This window comes from Rattus rattus, chromosome 18 (assembly GCF_011064425.1).
Source record: "Rattus rattus isolate New Zealand chromosome 18, Rrattus_CSIRO_v1, whole genome shotgun sequence".
NCBI classification, from domain to species: Eukaryota; Metazoa; Chordata; class Mammalia; order Rodentia; family Muridae; genus Rattus; species Rattus rattus.
The window spans coordinates 17,396,700-17,418,732 of record NC_046171.1 but is presented as its reverse complement, the minus strand read 5'-3'; positions in this window follow the sequence as shown (position 1 = coordinate 17,418,732).

Below are 22,033 nucleotides of genomic sequence, written 5' to 3'. Positions count from 1 at the left end.
CAACCTCAGCGGCACCGCTGGCACACTCGGAATATTCTAGAAATGCACATGTATTTCACTTTGACCTAGATGTACCCCATCCAAAGTGTGGGTCCCAGCAGGGAGCATCGAGGGGGACAGACTGAGAGACAGAGACAGAGGGGAGGAGGGGGAAGTAAGGAATATTCATTTCTTGGGCATGCATCCACAGGCATGCATGGTGCATGTGCAGAGGTCAATTTCCAGTGTGTCTTCAGGGGCCTTCCACCTTCTGAGACCAAGTCCCTCACTGGTCTGAAACTTTGTCATACAGGCCAGATGAGCAGGCTATTGAGTTTCCAGGGATCTGCCTTTCCCCTCTCATCCCACCTCAGCCTTGTTGGAAGTATGGGTGTGTACTACCACACTCAGCTTTGTAACGTGGACTCTGGGGATCTGAACCTGGGTCCTCATGATTGCAGGCCAAGCACTGAACTAACTGAGCTGTCTCCCGGTACTGAAGTTTCTGTTTTAGAAGCCCTTTGATGATTCTGCTACAAGCTAAGGATTGAGAAGTGTTGCTGTGGCCAGAACCATTACCACAGAGGAGACCGACCCTGATTCTGGAGGATAGAACTGGACTGGAGGCTGAGTGGGTTAGAACTCACTTACAGAGGCTCAGCCCACTCCCGGGGTCCCTCCTTCTTGTCTAATCACGTACACACCAGAGAGAAGGGAAGAGGGAGGGGATGGTGATTGGGGTGGAATGGGAGACGGTGTAGACAGCCTAAGACAGGCTATACATCACACAGATCGATGACAAAGGTTGTCGCGCCCACCTCGTCCGGCAAGGAAGACGCAACACGGTTGGATTCTTCTCAACAGCCTTTACTGCAGGACACCTTCTTTGTTGATACAGGGAGGCGGCGGCAGCCAGCCCTAAGTGTTACAGCTTTAAGTGTTACCAGCTCTAAGTGTTACAGCTCTCAGTATTACCGCAAGTATATACAGTATATACACAAGAGTATGCTAATCCCTTTTCAGGGATTGGTGGGGCATGAGTCACCCCACTGCCATCCCAGCTACTTGTCCGCCAGAGATTGGTGCGGCATGAACCTGCATGAACCTCCATTAACATAGTAACGCCCCAGCCAGACTGACGCCAGGCGCAAAACCCCACGCATGCTCAGTACTGTTGTTAGGAGGGCGCCAGATTCACCTCATTATCATACAGCTGCTGCGCCGCTCCCTACAAAAGGTGTAATGTATAAGAATATACGCCACGGGCATTTCCCGAGGCTCAGCCACCTTATACCTCTTTAGGGATTGCAAGGTTTAGTTTTTATGAAAGTTTGAAAGTCCTTGTTTTCTCTCTCTCTCTCTCTCTCTCTCTCTCTCTCTCTCTCTCTCTTTCTCTCTCTGTCTCTGTGTGTGTGTGTGTGGTGTGTATGTGTGTGGTGTGTGTGTGGAGGGTGTGTGCATGTGTGTGCGCATGTGTGTGGTGTGTGTGTATGTGTGTATATGTGTATGTGCGTGTGTGGTGTGTGGGCATGTGTGTGTGGTGTGTGTATGTGAGTGGTATATGTGTATGTGTTTGTGTTTGGTGTGTGTATATGTGTATGTGTTTGTGTTTGGTGTGTGTATATGTTTGGTGAGTGTGTATGTGTGTATGCATGTGTATGTGGGGGTGTGTGTGTGTGTGTGTGTGTGTGTGTGTGTGTGCACATGCAACACGCAGTCAGAGTCCAGAAGAGGGTTCTGATCGCCCAGTGCTTGAGTTACAGGCAGTTATTCGTCCCTCAGTCACCAGTGGCATCCTCAGCTGCTTCTCCTTTTTGGTTATTGTGAATCCTACAATTCTGGGCTGATAGATTTGTCATTGAGATCCTGCTTTCAGTTGCTTCAGCTTGTCTCTAGCTGTGGTTGCTGACTCATGTGGTAAATGTATGTCTAACATTCCAAGGAACCTCTAGTCTTCTCTCTCCCTTCTCTCCTCCCCTCCACTCTCTCTTCTTTTCTCTCCTCTTCTCCCTTCTTCTCTCCCCTCCTCTATCCCATCTTCTCTCCCTTTCTCCTTCTCCTCTTCTCTACTCTTAGAGACAGGATCTCACTATGCTGTCCTGACTGGCCTAGAGCTCACTATATAAAACAAGCTGGCTTTAAACCCAAACCCTCAGAGATCCCCCTCCTCTGCCTCCTCAGTTCTGGGATTTAAGGCGTAAGTCATCTTCACTGGCTGTGTACTGGTGTTTGTAGCAGTTGAAGTATTTCATATTCTCACCAATCACGCATAGGGATCCTAATTTCTCTATATATGCACCTATTCCTGTTCTGTCCTGGACTTTGTTTTGCCTCTTTTTATTTTTATAATTGTCTTAGGGTTTTACTCCTGTGAAGAGACACCATGACCAAGGCAACTCTCATAAGGACAACATTTAATTGAGGCTGGCTTCCAGGTTCAGAGGTTCAGTCCATTATCATTATGGTGGGAGCATGGCAGCATCCAGGCAGACATGGTGCAGGAGGAGCTGAGAGTTCTACATCTTCATCTGAAGGCAAACAGGAGAAGATTGGCTTCCAGGCAGCTAGGATGAAGGTCTAAAGGCCACGCCCATGGTGATACACTTCCTCCAACAAGCCACACCCACTCCAATAAGACCACACCTCCTAATAGTGCTACTCCCTGGGCCAAGCATATTCAAACCACCACACTAACAGCCACTATGCATACATAAGTGATATAAAAGTGAATTCCTAAAAGCATCATACTTTGGTATTGGAAGAAGCACTGAGCCCAAGGTCTCACATTGAATGGCAGTTAAGAAGCCTTCTATCATGTGTTACTAGGCTGGGCAGGGAATTACACCGGAATCAGAATGGAGATTGGACGCTTTCTCCAAAACATCCCAACAGTATTAATACAATAGAATTAAAATTTTTTTTTCTCCCAGTTTGAAAGTGTCAACTGAGTAGCATTAAGTCAGATTCCAGATGAGTAGCCTACACTGACTATGAATGAAGCACAATTGGTCCCTGACTTCTAAGAATCTGATTTGGGAGTTTCCCACTTTATTCTGGTGCCAGTGTAACACACGCTCAGTAGAGAATATTCTTGGGATGAAGGATTTTGATCTTTTCCCAGGCTGGTGTCATGTGGCTGGACATTCTTGAGAAGCTGGACAGAGGCAGCAAACCTCAGGGCCCAGCTGTCCTCGAATCAACAAGAGAGACCTGTGGTGCCCTACAGCATTGGGCAAGATGTTCAGCAGGTGAGGGATGCTAGGCATATGCTCAACCACCATCAGAACATAATTCCAGAGGTCGGGAGCATCTCGACTACTCTCCAATGGGACGTCATGGTAGCTCTAAGAACAGGCAGGAGCTGTGCCAGAGGATTTATTTTCCTATATTTCATGAGCTCCACACTGGATACTGTATCTGATGCTAATACCAGGAAGAAGCACGCGCCATTTGTGAATTTGTCCCATGTTCCAGAGGCACAGTGGTAAACGTGTTTAACAGTACAGAAAATGGTTATTTTAGAAAACCCACTAATTTCCTTATTTATTTTGTGTGCAGTTGTGCTCAAATGCGTGTGGATGCATGTACCAGTGCATACATGTGCACATGTGTGGGGAGACCCAAAGCTAATGCCTGGCATCTTCATTTTATCTATTTTGTAGAGTCTTTCTCTATAGCCAGAGCTAACCAATTCCAGTTATTCTAACTAGCTAGCTTACCCAGAGATACCCTCTCCTCAGCCCCATCTTTGCCTCCTGAGACCTGATAATTGCAGGTGGATGCCATGTTCACCTAGTTTTAATTTACATAGGGGATCTGAGCTTCAGTTCTCACATTTGCATGGCATTCTCCCCAGCCCAGAGAATGATTTATGAGTAGGAATTTACTTGGATATTTTATCATATTGTACTATCTTCCTTACTTCAGAAAAAGGAAAAACAACAGTCGCTGTTTTTTGTTTCATGCACTAAATGTTGACATGCATTGTCTACACTCTTTGGAGTTACTCTCGTCTCATTGACAGGAAGTGGGACCTGGACCGTTAAGCTCTTTCCACACAAAGTCTGGGCACATGCTAAGTCTTAGAGAGGAACAGCCACCATGGACCAGAGTCTCATTCTTCCCAAACATTTTCCTTGATCTTCTCTTCTGGTATGATCCCATCAAGGTTTATCACCACTTGCATGGTTGTCTCTTGGCTTATTCTTCTCCCATGTGTTCTGCTGTTCTTGCAGATCCAGCCCAGACCCTTGCATGTGCTAGGCAAACAGGACCTTACAGCTACAGTCCTAGCTCCTTCACCATCTGAGACAGTGTCTCTAAGTTGCCCAGGTTCTCACCTTCTAGCCCCAGTAGGCTTTGAACATGTGACCCTCCTACCATAGCCTCTCAAGTAGTTGGGCTGTCAGGTCTGGGTCCTCAGGCTCAGTTGACCTTAATCTTTTAAGGCAGATTTCATAGTGAGTATAAAAGCAGCTAAAATTCTTCATGTCTTTCTTCTCTTATATTCCTCTCCAATCAGCACTGGAACTCCAGGGGCTTGTAAACATTCTGACTTTACTTTTTTAATAGTCTTATCTATTTCTGATTCATCCACAATCACTTCTGAGGTGAAGCAAGGATACAGAATTTTAAAAGCTGACTTATAGGTAACTTATTCAATGGAAGTCACTGTGAGAATTTGAAGTCATCTGATTTTAAATGCACCTCGGAGTATGATCTTTTTCAGGCGTTGGTTGCCTGTGAACACTCTGTTAACATTTTGGCCCGGGGCAGTTTTCTTTTGAGCCAGTTTATTCTGGTCTCTCTCTCTCCATGTTTTTGAGACTTTAAATGGCCAACTTTGCAGGAAAGCACGCCCTGGGACCATCTGGTGTATATCAAGGTGACCGTGTCTCAACACATTTAAAGGAACATTCCTTTCTGTGGCTTTTCCCCACTGGTATCTTGTACACACATTGATACCCTTATCTAGGCTGAGATTTATAACTTTGAGTTAAGTCAAAGTCACCGCTTCTCAGGCTCCAGCTCCTCCTTGCACAGATTTCCAGCTAAGCATCTTTTTTTTTCTTCTTTTCTTTTTTCTTTTTTCCTTCACAATTGTAACGTTCCACTGTAAGCAAGTAGCACTTAGACTTTGCTCCAAATGGACAGTGTAATATAAGCAATGTGCCTCGGAGGATGCTCTCTTATTCGTCAGAGACATCTGGGTTGTGAAGTCTTGGAAAAGCCCGTGGGGTTTTAAGCTGGGTTTGTGACAGGGTTCGTGCTAGCCCAAGTGTACACGTCCTGCACTCTTCTCCAACATGGCCGCCGGAAGCTACCTGGGTGGCTAAGCCTCACCACTGCCTTTGGTCGTTAGTGTGGTTTGCTCAATCTTGTGAGACAGTTAGAATGTGATTGTAAGAAGATGTTTTCCAAAAGAGGAGACAGAGTATACATGATCTGGTAGACTGTTTCTTATTTTGCCTTATTTACCAAGATGGAGGGTCCTCTCTGTCCTAACTAACTCCTGCTCAGCGCTACAATAATGAGAAAATCTGGTTTACAAAGGTTCAAGGAATTTCAGAAGCCGGAGCAAAGTTATCTGAGTATTAAGCTGAGATCTGGGTTGCCAGGCCAACGGAAACGCAGAGGGTCAGATCCTTCTCCAAAGAGACATTGTTCCATCTTCAAGGTGGTCTTAACATTGAGGTTTCACGTGCGTACCTCAACATGTTTGTTCTGTGAATAAGGGAGTTGGGATGGCCCCTGACGGGACAATGAGATTCTGGAAGCCTGGATCATCGTTCTGACCTTTGCTTTCTCTTCATGGTACAGGGAGGGAGCATCCTGGGGCAGCGCTGGCCCAATATCATCAGTCCATGTGACTTTCCAATGAAAGGAGGGCCTGTGTTAGAGAATGGGCCAGGAATAAAAGACTGGCTCGTTTAGTCAACCACAAGCCATCTAGGTAGCACCAATCTTTCTCCTGCTGGTTGTTCTATGAGAACCAGAGCAGCTCTTCCCAGGCTGTCCGTGCTGGCTTCCTCGGTTGGAATTTAAATCTTCCCAGTGACCAAACATAGTTATGGCTGGGGGTGCTGGAAGTGTGTGCCACTTGTGTGATGGATAAGTGGTTTTTTCATGGATGGGGTGGTTCTTGGAGAGGGAGGGGGCCAGAGAGCCTGGGGCTCACCACGGACTCTTGAGTTTCCCAAGTCAAATGCTCTCCAGGACTTTAGAAGGACTTACGTGGATCTTGTTTGTATAAGCCTCGGGGTCAGTCACAGGTATTCTGTAAACGCCGAGTGACTTAATGAGTAAAGCATAGAGCAGAGTCCCAGAATAGTTTCATAGTTGATCCAAAAGGCTGTGCTAGACATCGGACCCTAAATACGTTCAACCATAGCCACCTGACATAATTATGTATGATCATGTATGATAGAACAGGTTTTAAAATATATAAACTTTTGTAGGTTGTTTGCTGTGCTCATTCTTTTTTTTTTTTTTTCTTCTTTTCTTTCTTTCAGAGCTGGGGTCTGCTCATTCTTTTAGAATGTATTTGAGCTAATTTTATACACATTTCCCACTGGATCAATTTCAGATTGCTTTCTTGATCTTAGGGTCTACTATTGAGAGCTGAGTCTGAGATCAGGGCACCCGGTTCCTGCCCTAGGCTGACTTTGGGATAGAAGCCCACACTTATGTTAGCATCAGTACAAAAATTGAACCTGGGAGGAGTGTGTTTTTGTGGCTTAATCGGGCCAGGTGGAAGATGAGGGGGCCCAGGGGCCTGCAGTGGGTAGCAGGACGCCACTTTTGTTGATGTAGTTCCTTGAAGCCTTTGGGGAAAATGGCTACTGTGTATCTCCAGTTGACAAGGTTACATTGTTATCCCTGCCAGTGCCAAACCAGGAGGTGAAAGTCTGAGGCAAAAGGCGGAAGGGAAGAATGAAGTAGGGCGATGGTGGGTGGAAGCTGCATGGAGTTGGCGTTCATGAAAAAAGGTGTCAAATAGGTTAAAAAAATGAAGTTTTCATAAAGAAAGGAAAACACCAGAGGGGCAAATGCTGATGTCTTCATATCCTGTATTTCTGGGCCTGGTGCCATTTATTGATTAGAAAGACTTTGTCATAATCCCTATCTTGGTAGAAGGCAAAAGAAACATTTAGGAATTATAGAAGTTCGATTTCTGGTTTTTGTTCTTTTACTTTCTAGAAACGCCGCCTTCCCTTCCACACTTCGGACTATAGCAGGTGTGTCTTTTCTGGAGATGTGTCCGTGTGTTTGCTGGTTCTGTTGGCAGGCGTAGGTAAAGCTGTGGTGTGGGTACTCATGTCGTTCTGCCATTCACAGGATTCACCAACAAACAACTTCCCACTTTCCGCCCTACCCCGTCCCATCGCCTCTCTTTCTATCACAAGATCAGGGCCAGCCTTTTCCTTATTTACTTCAGTAGTTATCGTGGTTTTGAAATATCTTACGGGGAACCGAACCTCTACGTCTTGACTTGAAAGGATGTTGAAACCACTTGGCTTCAACAAGTGTTTTAAGGGAGGCCCAAATGACCCTTACGTACTTGGAGAGTTCAAACTTGTACCTCTGCCAGATACTTTGAGCGTAACGAGAGAAATCATGTGGTCATTCAAATTTTCTTGCATCTACCCAGATAACACTGGCTAAAAATAAAAATAAAATAAAATAAAATAATTCAAAAAAATCAATATAAGACCCTGCAGCTATTTAAAGATGCCTAGAAGCTACAGGACAGATGGAAAATACAGATTATTTTAAAACAGCTTACCTGTGACATAGGGGGTCAGGACAGTGAATATATTCTGGTCCAGCAGCATCTGCTTGCTGTAAACTTATGGGCCGAAAACCAGGGCTGTATCTGAAGGGACTAGGGACTGGAGATCAGGGTTAGAGAAACACTTGTAGATTTAGTGCTGAGCTGTGTTCTTGTTTGCTGTGCCAGGGATTGAACCTGGAGCCTCTTATATGCTCTGCCTTGGAGCTGTATCCTTATCCCACCTGGGAATTTAAAAATCTATTATTAATATATTTTTTTAATCTTGGTGAACCAATTAAGTTTTATTGAGGTTATTTTCAGGAATGTGGGTGAGGGGTTACTTACAGGGGCAGAAATGCCCCCAGAAAGCTGTATCGCCCAAACCCACCCCAACATGGATGGCGGCTCACAAAAATTGGGAACCCGGAGCACTACATACCTGCACACAGCTTCAACAGGTTGAAGATGTTCCCTTTTAAGGGATTCAGTTGTTCTAAACCTCTTCTGGGCCGTTCATCTGGATTCTGCTTCTTGCAGAGTGCAGTGCTGGTCTTGGAATCTTCTTTTTTCTTTTTTCTTTTCTTTTTTCGGAGCTGGGGACTGAACCCAGGGCCTTGCGCTTGCTAGGCAAGTGCTCTACCGCTGAGCTAAATCCCCAACCCCGGAATCTTCTTTGCAGCTTGCTTGTCTAACGTTTCTCAGTAAATCTCACTCTGTGTTATGCGCAGAGAGGAATCTTAGCATCTGCTACTATGTCCTCTCGGCTCCCTCCTTAAAATATTTTTTATTGTCTGTGTGTACACACACTCATGTGCACGTATGTGTTATTGCACAAGAGCACATGTGTGCTGACCTGCGTGTTTGAACCAGTGCCTTAGACCCCCTGGAGCCGGAGTTACATGTGGTTGTGATCTTTCCAGTGTGGGCGCTGTGAACCAAATATCGGTCCTCTGGAGTACTAGTGTAACAGTGTGAGTGCTATTAGCCACCGAGCCATCTCTGCAGCCCTCTCCCCAACTACGGAGTTTTTAAAAGGAAAATCTTGGCAGAAGCAGAAGCACAGAGAACATGCAGGTTTTCAGCATGAACCCAGGAGAAACCTCAAGCTTCCTGGACAGTGCCCTCCCTAAAGGCCCTCCCTGCCAAGCATCTGGCTAGAAACAAGAGTAGCAAATTGACTTACTTCATAGAAGACAGAGCTACATGGAAGAGATCTGGACATGGTCCCATCGGTAATTATATCGAGCATTAATTGACTAAACTTTCAATTAAAAAACAGAATGTGTCAGACTAAGAAATGATTAAGTGTTCCCTACAGAAGATGGGATTTTTAATGACAGGAAAATTTCCATTGTCAACAAGACGGGCAAGAGAGAGTCATAAACTGCAAAGGAAGAGCAGATGTAGACTTTTAAATAAAAAAGTAGGCGGACCAACAAGGATGAGCAGGTCTAGGCTTTCAGGATAAGATCAAATGTAGGCAAAAGGAAAAACATATCTTAATGAAAAGTAATGGTTAAAATAATCCCAAATTAGTACAGTGTCTATATTATCTTGCCAAGCATACAAATAAATAAGAATATTTGACTGAAGATAGGGAAAAACAATTTAGGCAAAATCAAAATGTTATCATAAAAATGTATACACTTTGTAGACATTGAGAGATCATGAAGCAAAATAGGAAAAATAAATATACAAGCAGCAAACAAAAGGAATAAATAGTCCTTTATTTATCAATTGGAAGGTACCCTTCAGCTCCCCCAACAAAAATATGGCCAGGATGTAAAAGCTCAGAACACTTATAACCACCAGAAGACTGCAGACAACACTGATCTGTGCAGAAGACTGCAGACAACCACAGAACACTTCTTATTTTAATGTGTACTTGGGACGTACCCCATGGCATTCTGTATGTCACAGTAGGTTTAAAAAATGGAAATCTTACAGATTAAGTTTTCTCACTCCGGTGGAATTAAACTAAATTAAAGTGTGGGAAGGCAAAAGCCCCAGCTATCTAGAAACGAAATAAGGTGATTCAACACAAGCCTAGGTCAGAGCAAAATGAGATTATTTTCAGATCAGCGATATTGCAAGCCGCATCTATCAGATTTATAAGAAGTAATGCAGAGGTTGAAAAGAGTGCTTCGTGTGTACATGCATGGTGACCCGAGTTCGGATCCCAAGCACTCACAGAAGAGAGCAAGAGGGCGTGGCATTCGCAATGGCAATGAGGGGGGCAGAGACAGGTCGCTAGAGCTTACTGGCCAGCTGGTCTGTCAATCAGGGAGTTTCGCGTTCACTGAAGGACTGTCAAAAAAATAAGGTGTAGAGTGACAAAGGATGCCTTGGGTTTTTTGTTTTGTCTTTCTGTTGCTGTGATATATAACAAAAAGCAATTTAGGGGAAAGGGTTAATTTCGCTCACAGTGGCAGAAGGATAGAGTCCAACACAATGGGAAAGACAGGTACCCAGAGGGAAAAATGGCGCCTGGAGGAGGAAGTTGGCTGACTGCTTTACACCTCACACAGGAAGTACCAGGAGAAAAGGAAGTGAGGTCATGTTATAAAACCTCAAAGACCACCCTCAGTGACCTACTTCCTCCAGCAAGATTCTGTCTCCCAACTTTCTGCAACCTCTCTAACATCACCGTGATGGGGGGTTGGGGGAGGGGGTAGAGGGAGGTCCAAGCCTATGGGAAACATTTCACACCTAAACCACAAGAAAAGGTAATTTTTTGTTTGACCTCTGGCTTCTAAGCACACATGCACATATACACATACATGTACCCCACAACACACACACACACACACACACACACACACACACACACACACACACACACACAATTTAGGGCCTGGAGATGTAACTCAGTTGTAGAGCCCATGCTTAGCATGATCTCTAATTTTGTACAGATATTTTCTGTCTGTCCCTTTCTCCCTCTCTCTCTCTATACATATATATGCATACTTGATGCATATTGTTGAGACAGGGCTTCATATTCCCCAGCATGACTGTAACGTGCTGTGTAGCTGAAGATGACCTTGAATTTTCTTACATACTGGCTGCTGGGATTATAGCTGTAAACCACCACCCCTAGAGAATGCAGCACTGGACACTGAACCCAGAGTTTTGCGTGGCTCCATCCACCAAGTCACAGCCCAATTCATTCATTCATTCATTCATTCATTCATTCATTCATTCATTTCATTCATATATACATATACACACATTATGTATAATGTATAATATATAGTATGATATATATTATTGTATATATAATACAATATATATATTTTGTATGTTCTGAAGCCCAGAAGAGACTAAGAAAGTTGCGATGAGTTAACATTGCTGAACTCTCTAGTGGGACCACATAGTAGGTTGATGCTTTTCTCAGAAAAGAAACTGAGTTCCAGATCCTTCTCAGTGTCCTTAACTGGTTCTAAATACTTAGACTCATAGGCACCGAGAGCACCACGTGGCCATCTCTTTTATTTCAAGTTGACAGTACATTTCCTGGTGTTTATTCCTTTTTTTTTTTTAAACTACTTTTTTTTTTTTAAAGATTTTTATTTTATTTTACGTATGTGAGTACACTGTAGAGTGAGTACACTGTAGCTGTCTTCAGACACACCAGAAGAAGGTTTCGGATCCCATTACAGATGGTTGTGAGCCACCATGTGGTTGCTGGGAATTGAACTCAGGACCTCTGGAAGAGCAGTCGGAGCTCTTAACCACTGAGCCATCTCTCCAGCCCCTGGTGTTTATTCCTTAACTAGCTTCTTTCTTATCAATGTTTCTTTGGACGTACTCAGCTAGCGTGGGACTTAGGGGGATTGGCAGATGTTTTTTGTCATGGTCAGAGAGTAAGTCATGTGAGAATGGCAGACCAGTGTATCTCAGCCTTCCTAATACACTTTCAATATACTACCTCATGTTGTGGTGACCCCAACCATAAAATTATCTCATTGCTACTTTATAACTGTAATTTTTCTGTGTTTGTAATGTAAATATCTGATATGTAGGATATCTGATATATAATCCTGTGAAAGGGTCCTTTGACTCCCAAAGGGCTCTCACCTCATAGGCTTTGAACCACTGGCATAGACTCTTCTAGACTCTTCTGTTGTAGCTCAAGACCAAGTGCAATATGCAAATGAGCCTCCACCCTGGGTTCTCTTGGTTCTGTTCCAACAGCTTCATAAGGACAGGTAGCAGACTGGAGACTGGATTTGGTTAGTGTTTGGTGATCCCCGTGTTCAAGTTCGATAGTTTTAACCACCAGGACAGGCTGCATGGTAGAGAGAGTCGGTCCTGGGCCTTAGCGGCTCTTTGTATGAATGCTGTCTTCTGCTTCTGCTTTCTAGCCAGTAGGATTGCGCAGAAACTCCTACTTACTCTAGACACTGGGGCCTCAGGCTGTCCCCCTGCAGAAAAGAAAGCAGAAGTCGATGGGTCTGAGCTGAGCCTCTCCTTAGGGCAGCGGTTCTCAACCTTCCTAATACTGTGACACTTTAATACAGTTCCCCATGTTGTGGAGTCCCCTCCCCAACCATAAGATTATTTTTGTTGTGGCTTTGTAACCGTAAGTTTGCTACCGTTATGAATCGTACTGGAAATGCAAGCATCTGATATTTCTGATGCTCTTAGGTGACCCCTGTGCAAAGGTCGTTGTACTCCCTCAAAGAGAGGGGGACCCAGTGCCTTAAAGCATACTTTAGAGGCCATACCTAGTTGCACAGGGAGCAGGGAGGTTCAGTCCTCTCATGCACCCAGAGGACAAGAGGCAGGTGCCGCCTAATGACCGGAAGTGGTCTGAGAAGTGAGTCCTTGGACGATTTCATCTTGTGCAAACAGGCGAGTGTGCACTCACACACACCCGGGCTGTGTAGGTCAGTCACTTGACCCAGCTTCTTGATGCAGTCAAGAGACAAGGTAAACATGCCCTATGAGGCTGTGAGAGTTAACCGGACATGTGGTGTTAGAATAAATATTTTAAAAAGTACAGGTAGGGATGGTTATTCCAAGGACACATAGTAACAGCGTGACGAACTCCAATCAGTAGCACTGTTGATACAAAGTAGCCATTAGTGGTATGTGTAACTTTCATATGCCTTGTCAGGGCTGTAGAATTAACTGGGGCAGTATTGCCAGAGATGGTGGAGGAGGAATGTTTCGAACCAAGGGGTTCCAGTGACCAGCTGATGAACATAACTGTCTGTAGGCCTCAGAGACGTTTATCCAATAGCTGAGCAGTATGTGTCTGTGACACCAGCACTCAGGAGGGAGAAGTGGGAGGCTCAAGGTCACCCTTGGCAACAGGACATTTGGGTCCACCCTGGGCTACATTCGCCCCAATTTCAATAAAGAAGAGATGGTGTTTAATGAGACCCATTGGCACAAATTGGTTTCATCGTCAGTTTTGAAGGATTTCTCTCTACGTTTTTGTAGTCTACCTTCTGTTATCTCCTTAACATACTTATATAGGGTTTTACCAGGAATTCTAGTCTCATGAAAATACTTAGATATTTTCAATTATTAACATATTAAGTGACAACCGCATTAAAGTAACCATCACCATTCTAAACAGTGGTTTGTGTAAAAAGCTATGAAATCAATTTTCAGGGCTATATAGGGGCTGAGAATGTAGCTCCAAGGGCTTGCCTCACATGCACAAAAAATTGTGACTTCTCTCCCCAGGACCACACGAGCCAAAAGTGATGATAAATGTCTGTAATCCCAGTTCTGTGGATGTGGAGGAGGGGAACCAGATCAGAGGTTCAAGGTTTCTTCAGCTATGTAGTGAGTCTGGGGCCAGCTTGGGCTATGGGGGAGAGAGAGGGAGGAGGAGGGGGAAGGGGAAGAGAGAGGGAGAAACAAAGAGAGACAGAGACAGAGACAGAGACACAGAGACACAGAGACAGAGAAAGTAAGCAAGAGAGGGAAAAAGAAAATACCACATCAGCCAGTAGATGGCACTGTGGTGTCATGTTTGAAGTGATGCTGCAGGGTGACCATTTGTCTCCACTGCAATCTGGCACAATTAAGGCAAAAGTGACTTCATATTTCATTTAGAAAAATGCAATTTAATAGACGAGCAGGTAGGTTTTTAACGGAGTTCTGAGCAGGCCTTTCTTCCTTGCTTATAATCTGCATCCCATCCATGGCCTTCCGTGTCTTAGCTTTACCTGCGGTTAAGAATGTTGTTTTCACCCTGCTCCGTGTATGAACCCAATTACTTGCCCACGAGTGTTTCAGTTTACAAACACCCAAGTGTTTGACTGTGATCATTCCTTCTGCTCAAAGTATAGCCATGAAAAAGTCTGTGTGGCGTATGGTTATACACACATGCGTATGTGTACACGCCCTCCCCACCCCCCCACTACCGTTTCAGCCAGCTGCATAGTATAATATGATGTTACAAAGTCTGACATTTCAGGACTAGGACGTGACCCGAGTTGTAGTGTGCTAGCCCTGCATGCAAGCGTCCCTGGATTCCATTCCCAGCACATACACACTTGTGTGTGATTGTTCGCAATCCCAGCACTTGGGCAGTAGAGGCAGGAGGATGAGAGGGTCAAGGCACTTCCTGGCTACCTAGTTGGAGTCTAGATCCTATTTCAAATAATAAAACAAACTAAACAAGTTTCCATGAAAGCACAGCCCCCCCCCCCAAAAAAAAACACCAAACCAGTTCTCTTCTGCACACCCTGCCTGTTGGCACTGCCGCCCACCTCAGCGAGGCTTCGCTCTGAGCACTCTGCACAGGTAAGGTCTATAGTGATGTCTGGAGGACACTTCCTGGGCTCCTCCTCAGAGCTCTTTGCAGCTTCCTGTCTGGTACTCTTGGCTGTGGTAATGTATGCTGACCGGCGTTCCCTCCCTTTTCCAGAAGAAAACCTCCCCTAAACGTTCAGGTCCCTTGGAACGCGATGACCTCGGACGGTTTTCTTTCAATCTAGAGATTGACTCTTTGGCTCTCTCCATCTTGGAGCATGCATGGCGGAGGGGTGTGAAGGAGGGAGGGGGGATTCATTGTGGCAAATGACATAGGCCCCAGACCGGAGCACTCCGTATTTTACTCTCAGAAAAAGCTTTATGAAAGCGAACTCTGTTCTCTGCTCAGGATACACTCAGGGATTTTCATGGCTCAGTAAGTCCCAGATCTTCAACACTGTCCTGTGTGATCTGTCCTTAGTTTGGGCATTCCTCGCACCTTGTGGTCGCCAGCCTCGGGAGGCTTTTCCTCCACATTGCTACACAGGCCTTTGGCAACTAGCCTGTAGACCACGGGGCACACTCTCCTCTCTGCCTGACGTTCCCCTGTCCTCGCAGGTGACCTAGGGTCTTCCCTCTGTGACAGATCCTTGCCGCAGTTCACGTCTATTCCAGCACAACTTTTTCCTCAGCTCTGAATGCAGCTTTGCGCGTTGCCGTTTTCTGCATTGTGATATGCCACACAGTGCAGACCGACTAGCTGCCTCTCTGTTGTAGTCCCAGCAACAGTCGGGGGATGGCCCGGGCCGGCATCCACTCCCTGAGAATTGTGGGAAACAAGTGTCTCAGGCATGCCAAAGGCAATGAGGTTCTCTTTGTTCTGAACCTTAGCACGTCACTGGGAATTCATGTTTTTTTTTTTTTTTTTTAATGTAAATAATGGTGAAAAATACTGTTCTGAGAGATATGTTTGAAATTATTCACGTGCAAGCGAACCTTTTTAGAACACCAACTATTTTATAAGTAATAGCTTAACCTTTTTAAGATTTTTTTTTTTTATAGAATGGGTACAAATTTTAAATATTGCTTTGTTTTGGATGACGCTTATCTATTGTGGATAGCAGTCAGATAATGCGGTGGGACATGATCACTGTCGGCTTGACTGGATTTAGAATCATCATGGAAATAGACCACTGGGTATATTTATAAGGATGTGTAACTGAGGAAGAAAGAGCCATCTTTAATGTGGGCAGCCCCGCAGGCTGGCATCCTAGACTTAGTCCCACTGAGCACCGTTGGTGCTCTCTCTGCTTCCTGACCAGATCCAGTGTGTTAGGCTGCTTCTCGTGCCTTCCCCACAGCGAAGGACTGGTGCCCTCCGTAGGTGACTCGGAACAAATCGTTCCCTTTTTAAAGTTGCTTTTGTAAGGTATTTTGTTACAGCAACAATGAAAGTGATGCTCTCTCTGCTTCCGGACTTCAGATCCAATGCGTTCAGCTGCTCCTCCTGCCTTCTGCCAACCCTGGAGCCCTCTGTTGGTGACTCAGAACAAATCCTTCCTCCTTTTAAGTTGTTTTTTTTTTTTTTTTTTTTTTTTTTTTGTAAGGTATTTTTTTAAAACAAAAATAAAATTTACTAATCGATGGGGTTGGGGTTTTAGCTCAGTGGTAGAGCGTTTCCCTAGCAAGCGCAAGGCCCTGGATTCGGTCCTCAGCTCCAAAAAAAAAAAAAAAAAAAAAAAAGTGACTAATAGAGACGAGTTCTTGGGTATCATGTCATTTGGTTATATGAGATATACGCATATACCCTAACCCATGTTTCTATAAATATTCTCAAATTCAGTGAAAGGCATTAAAATACTTGTATCTTTCTTTCTTTCTTTTTTTAAAAAACTTACCATTTTCCCAGTAATTAAAATGGCAGCCTTAATCAACCCCGCAGACGGCAATTACTCCTAAAATATGCCTGAGTTCTGTGTCTAAATTTGAGCACGCCGGGAGACCAACAATGGCCAACCACTTTTCAAGCTAAAACTGTCTAGTCCAGGCCTGTATGAAAGTGCACTTTTCTAAATCAACATCCATGGATAACTTTTCTCACTGACTGAAAAGCGATCTGTCCGAATAATAGGTACGGAACCCCACCCTGCCACATGGCTTGCCATTAGATTGTCTTCGAGACACACTGAGGTCTCTTCCTTTAGCTAATCTATGAGAGGAAGTGGCTGAGTGAAGAGGGTCATCGTGTGTGTGTGTGTACATGTATGTGTGTGCCTGTGTGTGCATGTATGTGTGTGCATGCGTGCATGTATGTGTACATGTGTGTGCTTATGCATGTGTGTGCTTGTATGTGTGTTTATGTGTGTGTACATGTATGCGTGTGTGCATGTGTGTTCATGCATGTGTGCATTGTGTACATGTATGTGCAGGTGTGTGCATTGTGTACATGTATGTGCATGTATGTGTACATACATGTGTGTACATGTATGTGTGCCTGTGTGCATGTATGTGTGTTTATGTGTGTGTACATGTATGCGTGTGTGTGTGTTCATGCATGTGTGTGCATTGTGTACATGTGTGTATGCACACATGTGCATGTATGTGTACATACGTGTGTGTGTGTGTGTGTGTGTGTGTGTGTGTGTGTGTGCATGGACAGTTAGTCACCAAAAGTGGAACCCAAGCTACCTTTGGAAGGTCCCCATTGTGACTGGGGATTACTCTCATAAATCTCTCCATTACATTGCTCATCCCTAATAGAAAATGAGGCACTTTAAACGACAATTATGTCTTGATTTGGCTCAAAGAACAATTTCAAAAGCCTTCTGGTTTGATTTAAAGATGTCTTAGTCATCTGCTTAGAAACTGAGAAAACGGAGGTAAGGTTTTCATTGCCACCCAGTGGAAATTACTGGAAAGCCTGGTGTTTATCGTTGTGGTTTTTTGTTTGTTTGCGCTGTGCAGAAGCTATTTGAGAAGTAAACAGGAAGCACTGACTGTCATGGTGGCACATGCTGCTAACACATCCTCCTCTGAAGGAGGAGGCCTGAGGGCTATGAGTTCAAGGCCAACCTTAACTATACAAAGAATTCAAGGCCAGCCTGGGATACATAAGACCCTCCCTTAAGAAACGAGTGGAAAGATATTAGAAACAAGGCCAGGATTAAAACCAGCTACCCTGCCTTTATTGTTTGAGGAAACCTGCAATCGCCATTCTCTGTAGAAACTTCTATCAGAGATCGGCCTTGCCCACTGAGCCGGAGACAGTCTGGTAAGTAAAGATCAGGGCAAGAGAGTGGACCTCATCCTATATTCCTTCTCTGGAGAAAAACAGATGTGTACAGCAGAAGCTGGCTGAGTCCTTCTTTTACCGTTAGGACCTTTCATTTGGTTTCTTCTGGCAGAAAGTAAGGCTTAGCGACACGTGGAAATACTTGGCTTATGAAGCTGGAAGGCCCAGTGAGAATTACTCTCAGATGGAGCTGGGTAGCAGCACTCACTCGCCATTCCCAGGTCTCCGTTTCTTTCTCTGGTATCAGAATGCCTCCCCTTTCAATCTGTTCTTGATGTCTGTAAGTGGATCCAGGCAGAGCCCGCCACCACTCTTATTAATGTAAGTATGTTGCAGTAGTGAAAAATTCCCATTCATTCATATTTGCAAAGCTAGAGATTGAGCCAGGAACTCACACATACTGGGAAAGACAAGTGTGCAGCCACCAAACAACCTCCAGTGTCACTGTGTGAATAAAATAACACTTCACGTTCTAATGTATTAGAATTTCCTGAAATAGTTTAGTTATTTTATGTAGGGATGTGCATGGTGTGTGTGTGTGTGTGTGTGTGTATGTGTATGTGTGTATGTATTTATAACATGTTAGATTTTATGTATGTGTGTATATATACGGTATGTACATGTCTGTAGAAATACATATATGAGTTTATGATGTATGTATGTGTATGGTGTATATATGTATATAGCATGTATATGTATGTAGATACATATACATAGATGTGTGTGATATCTATCTGTATGTATAAGATATATATGTATGTAGATATATGTATTCTTGTGTATGATGTATATATGTATATGGTATATGCATGTATATAGACATATGTATATATGTGTGTATGATGTGTATATATGGTGTGTGTATGTATATATATGTCTGTATGATGTACTATGTGTTGTATGGTATGTGTGTATGATGTGTATATGTATATGATATGTATATGTATATAGATATGTATGTATGTGGGTATGATGTCTGTATGTGTGTAGTTATATATGTATGTAGAAATATGTATTCTTGTGTATGATACATATATGTATATGGTATGTACATGCATATAGACATATGTATATATGTGTGTGTATGATGTATATATATGTCTGTATGATGTACTATGTGTTGTATGGTATATATATGTAGATGTATATGTATGATGTATATATATATGTATGCATGTGTATGGTATGTATATGTGTATGTGTCTATGTATGTATGTGTGTGTTTCAAGTGAAAGCATGTGCATGTGTGTGTAGGTCAGAGGACAATCTTGGCTGTGGTCCTCACCATCCACCTTGTTTGAGACCAGGTCTCTTAATTGTTCACTGCTGTGCATGCCAGCATAGCTGGTCCATGAGCTCCCAGGAATCCTCCTGTCTCTGCTTACATCTCACAGTAGGCTCTTTGGGATTATAAAGTATGCAAGCCCACTTGACTTTATGTGAGCCCTGAGATTTGAACTCAAGACCCCACACTTGCACTGCAAATAAATTGCTCCCCCACCCCACACTGAGCCATCTCCATAGTCTTCTTTCCAGTTCTATGGTGTTATGTGGCCAGGTCCTTGTATACTGTGTTACTGAGTGAGTGCATATTGTGGGCTACATTGTATTGCTGATGATCTAGCTCCTTAAGAAGATGTATATTTTGCCCAGGATAACAGTTGCTGGGAGCTGCCTCTGTCTCGTGCCTTTTCTCAGTGTCTGCATGCTCTGTCTGCTTCGGTCCCTGTCTCCTCCCATTCCTGCCTCCCCCTCCCTCCCCTCAATCTACACTCACTGCCTGTGCCTTTACATTCTGGTGGATTGTCACGGACACCTGTAGCTGGTTGTTCTTGTATTGTTTTGTTTGTATTTATTTTTGCTTTCTTTTGGTGCTATGGATCAAACCTAGTACTTTATGCATGCTAAACATGTGGTCTACCACAGGGCTAGCCCTCAGCCTGGGTCTTGTATTTTTATCAAACTTGAAGCAGGGGTCTCTTTTATCTACAGATGACCTTGAATCTTGATCTTCCTGTTTCCACCTCCCAAATGATAGCAATATAAGCATGTGCGCCCACACCTGGCCACCTCACAGACTCTTTTTTTTAGTATCTATTTTCTGTCTTTCTTTTAGAATAACTATTTTTATATTTTATATAATCTCATTTATTGGCTCATAACCATAAACCTACACATGTAATGCATATCTTTAGACAACATATTGCCATTATTAGAACCTTATCCTTTTGTTTGTTGATTCAGCTTTTTACTTAAGTATGAGCCATAAGCTGCATACATCATACCTTTATGTTACAAGGTGAGATGTACACAGAATATTTGACATTTTTCACATGTTTTCCAGCGATACCATATATCTTCCACACATTCACCATTCATGTATTTTTACCATTCCTCCAGGTTTCCATTGTTCGGTAGAAGTCTGTTGGCATTGAATTTTGGTTTTGTTTCATAATCTAAAACAATTTATCTTTATTTTTGCTGAACACAAAGATCTATTTGCAGATGTTGAAATCCAGAACTCACTCACGCTCCAGTTTACTCAGTTTACAAGGAAAGTCTACGGTCATTCCTATTTGTGACGGTCCTCAACTTCATGAACTTCCGGCTGCTATAGCATTCTCTCATTATTACATCGCCTGCTTTCCCCACCCCCTCCATCATAGTGGACCTCTCTCTGCACTTGGCCCAGGCTGGCCCCCACACTGGAGATTCCCCTTCCTGCTAGGATTGCAGCTGTATGACCCCAGCCAAAAACATCTGGCACAAAGTCCATCTTGTATTAGTACATTAGATACCACAGGAGCCTGTGGGAGGAGGTGTGTGCTTACGGTGAGTACATCCCACGCTGGATGGTTATACATTTGTCCCATGCTAACGTCCGGAAATTAAGCCAAATGCGTGAGATCTGAGGACTCTGCCTCATTGATTCCATTTTATCAAACATGTATGTTTCACTGAGAATTACACCCTTGTTATTTATTCCCTTGTGTTATCAGATCTAACAGTTTATTACTCTCCATGCCAAGAAAGGACCAAATTCCTTTAACTCTTTCTCATTTTAAGAATTTGGTACCCGGGATGGAGAGGTGGCTCAGTGAGTAATAGCCCTGGCTGCTCTTCCAGAGGTCCCAAGTTCAATTCCCAGCACCCCCATGGCAGCTCACAACTGTCTATGACTATGGTCCTATGGGATTCAGTGCCTTCTTCTGGTCATGCAGACAAAACATTCACATACATGAAATAAATAAATTCTAAGAAAAAAGACAAATTTTATACTTATTTTCAGTTTTCCATTATTTCAAAGACTGTGTTAAAAATTCTTGACATGAATCTCTGCTTTATGTCCTTCCAGTATATATGTTGAAGTGAGATTGTTATTATCATTGTTGTGATTTTGTTTGCTTGATTTTTTTTATAAGTTAAAGTTTCTCTGTGTAGCCCTGGCTGTCCTGGGCTTGCTTTGTAGACCAGGCTAGCCTCAAACTTAACAAAGATCCACCTGCTTCTGCCTCCTGAGTGCTGGGATAAAAGGTGTGGGCCACCATGCCTGGCGATGTAAAATCATTAAGTCGGGAGAGGTGTGAGAGTTTAGTTCCGGCTTAGTCCTTGATGGGCACATCATGCCAACTTCCCCCCGGTACACCTCGAAGAGAGCGCTATTTGTTGTATTCTTGGGTGAGCAACTGCCGACAGCAGTCTCTCTGTGAGGTCCATTGCCAGACAGAAATCAGAACAGCTTTTCCTCCTAATGTCTCATAGGGGAGTGGCCGAGAGATAGAACCCCATTCCCGGAGGTGACACATTTGGGAAGCTGAGTAGTCTTAAGAAGGAGGCGATGAACCCTTTCTTAGGAGAAGCCCACGGTGCTCCCCTTTCACTGAGCATTTCAAGATTTGGTTTATGATAAGGTTAGAGAGAGAACGTAACCACGTTTGGCCGGGCCGAGGGCTCCCTGCCTGAGGTAGCTGGGGCAGGACTGCACAGTCCCTTTGTTGCTCAGACAGGGTCCTTTGTAGCCACAGATGACCTTGAACTCCTGATCTTCCTGCCTCCGCCTCCCAAATGATAACAATATAAGCAAGCACACCCACACCTGGCCACCTCACACATTGTCTAGTATTTATTTTCTGTCTTTCTTTTGGAATAAACTGTTTTTTAGATTTTTGTGAATCTCATTTATTATATAATATATAATGTGTCATTTATTATAATGATCAATGTATCACATTAACATCTTAGAAATAAATAAAATAAATGTTAGTATATTATAA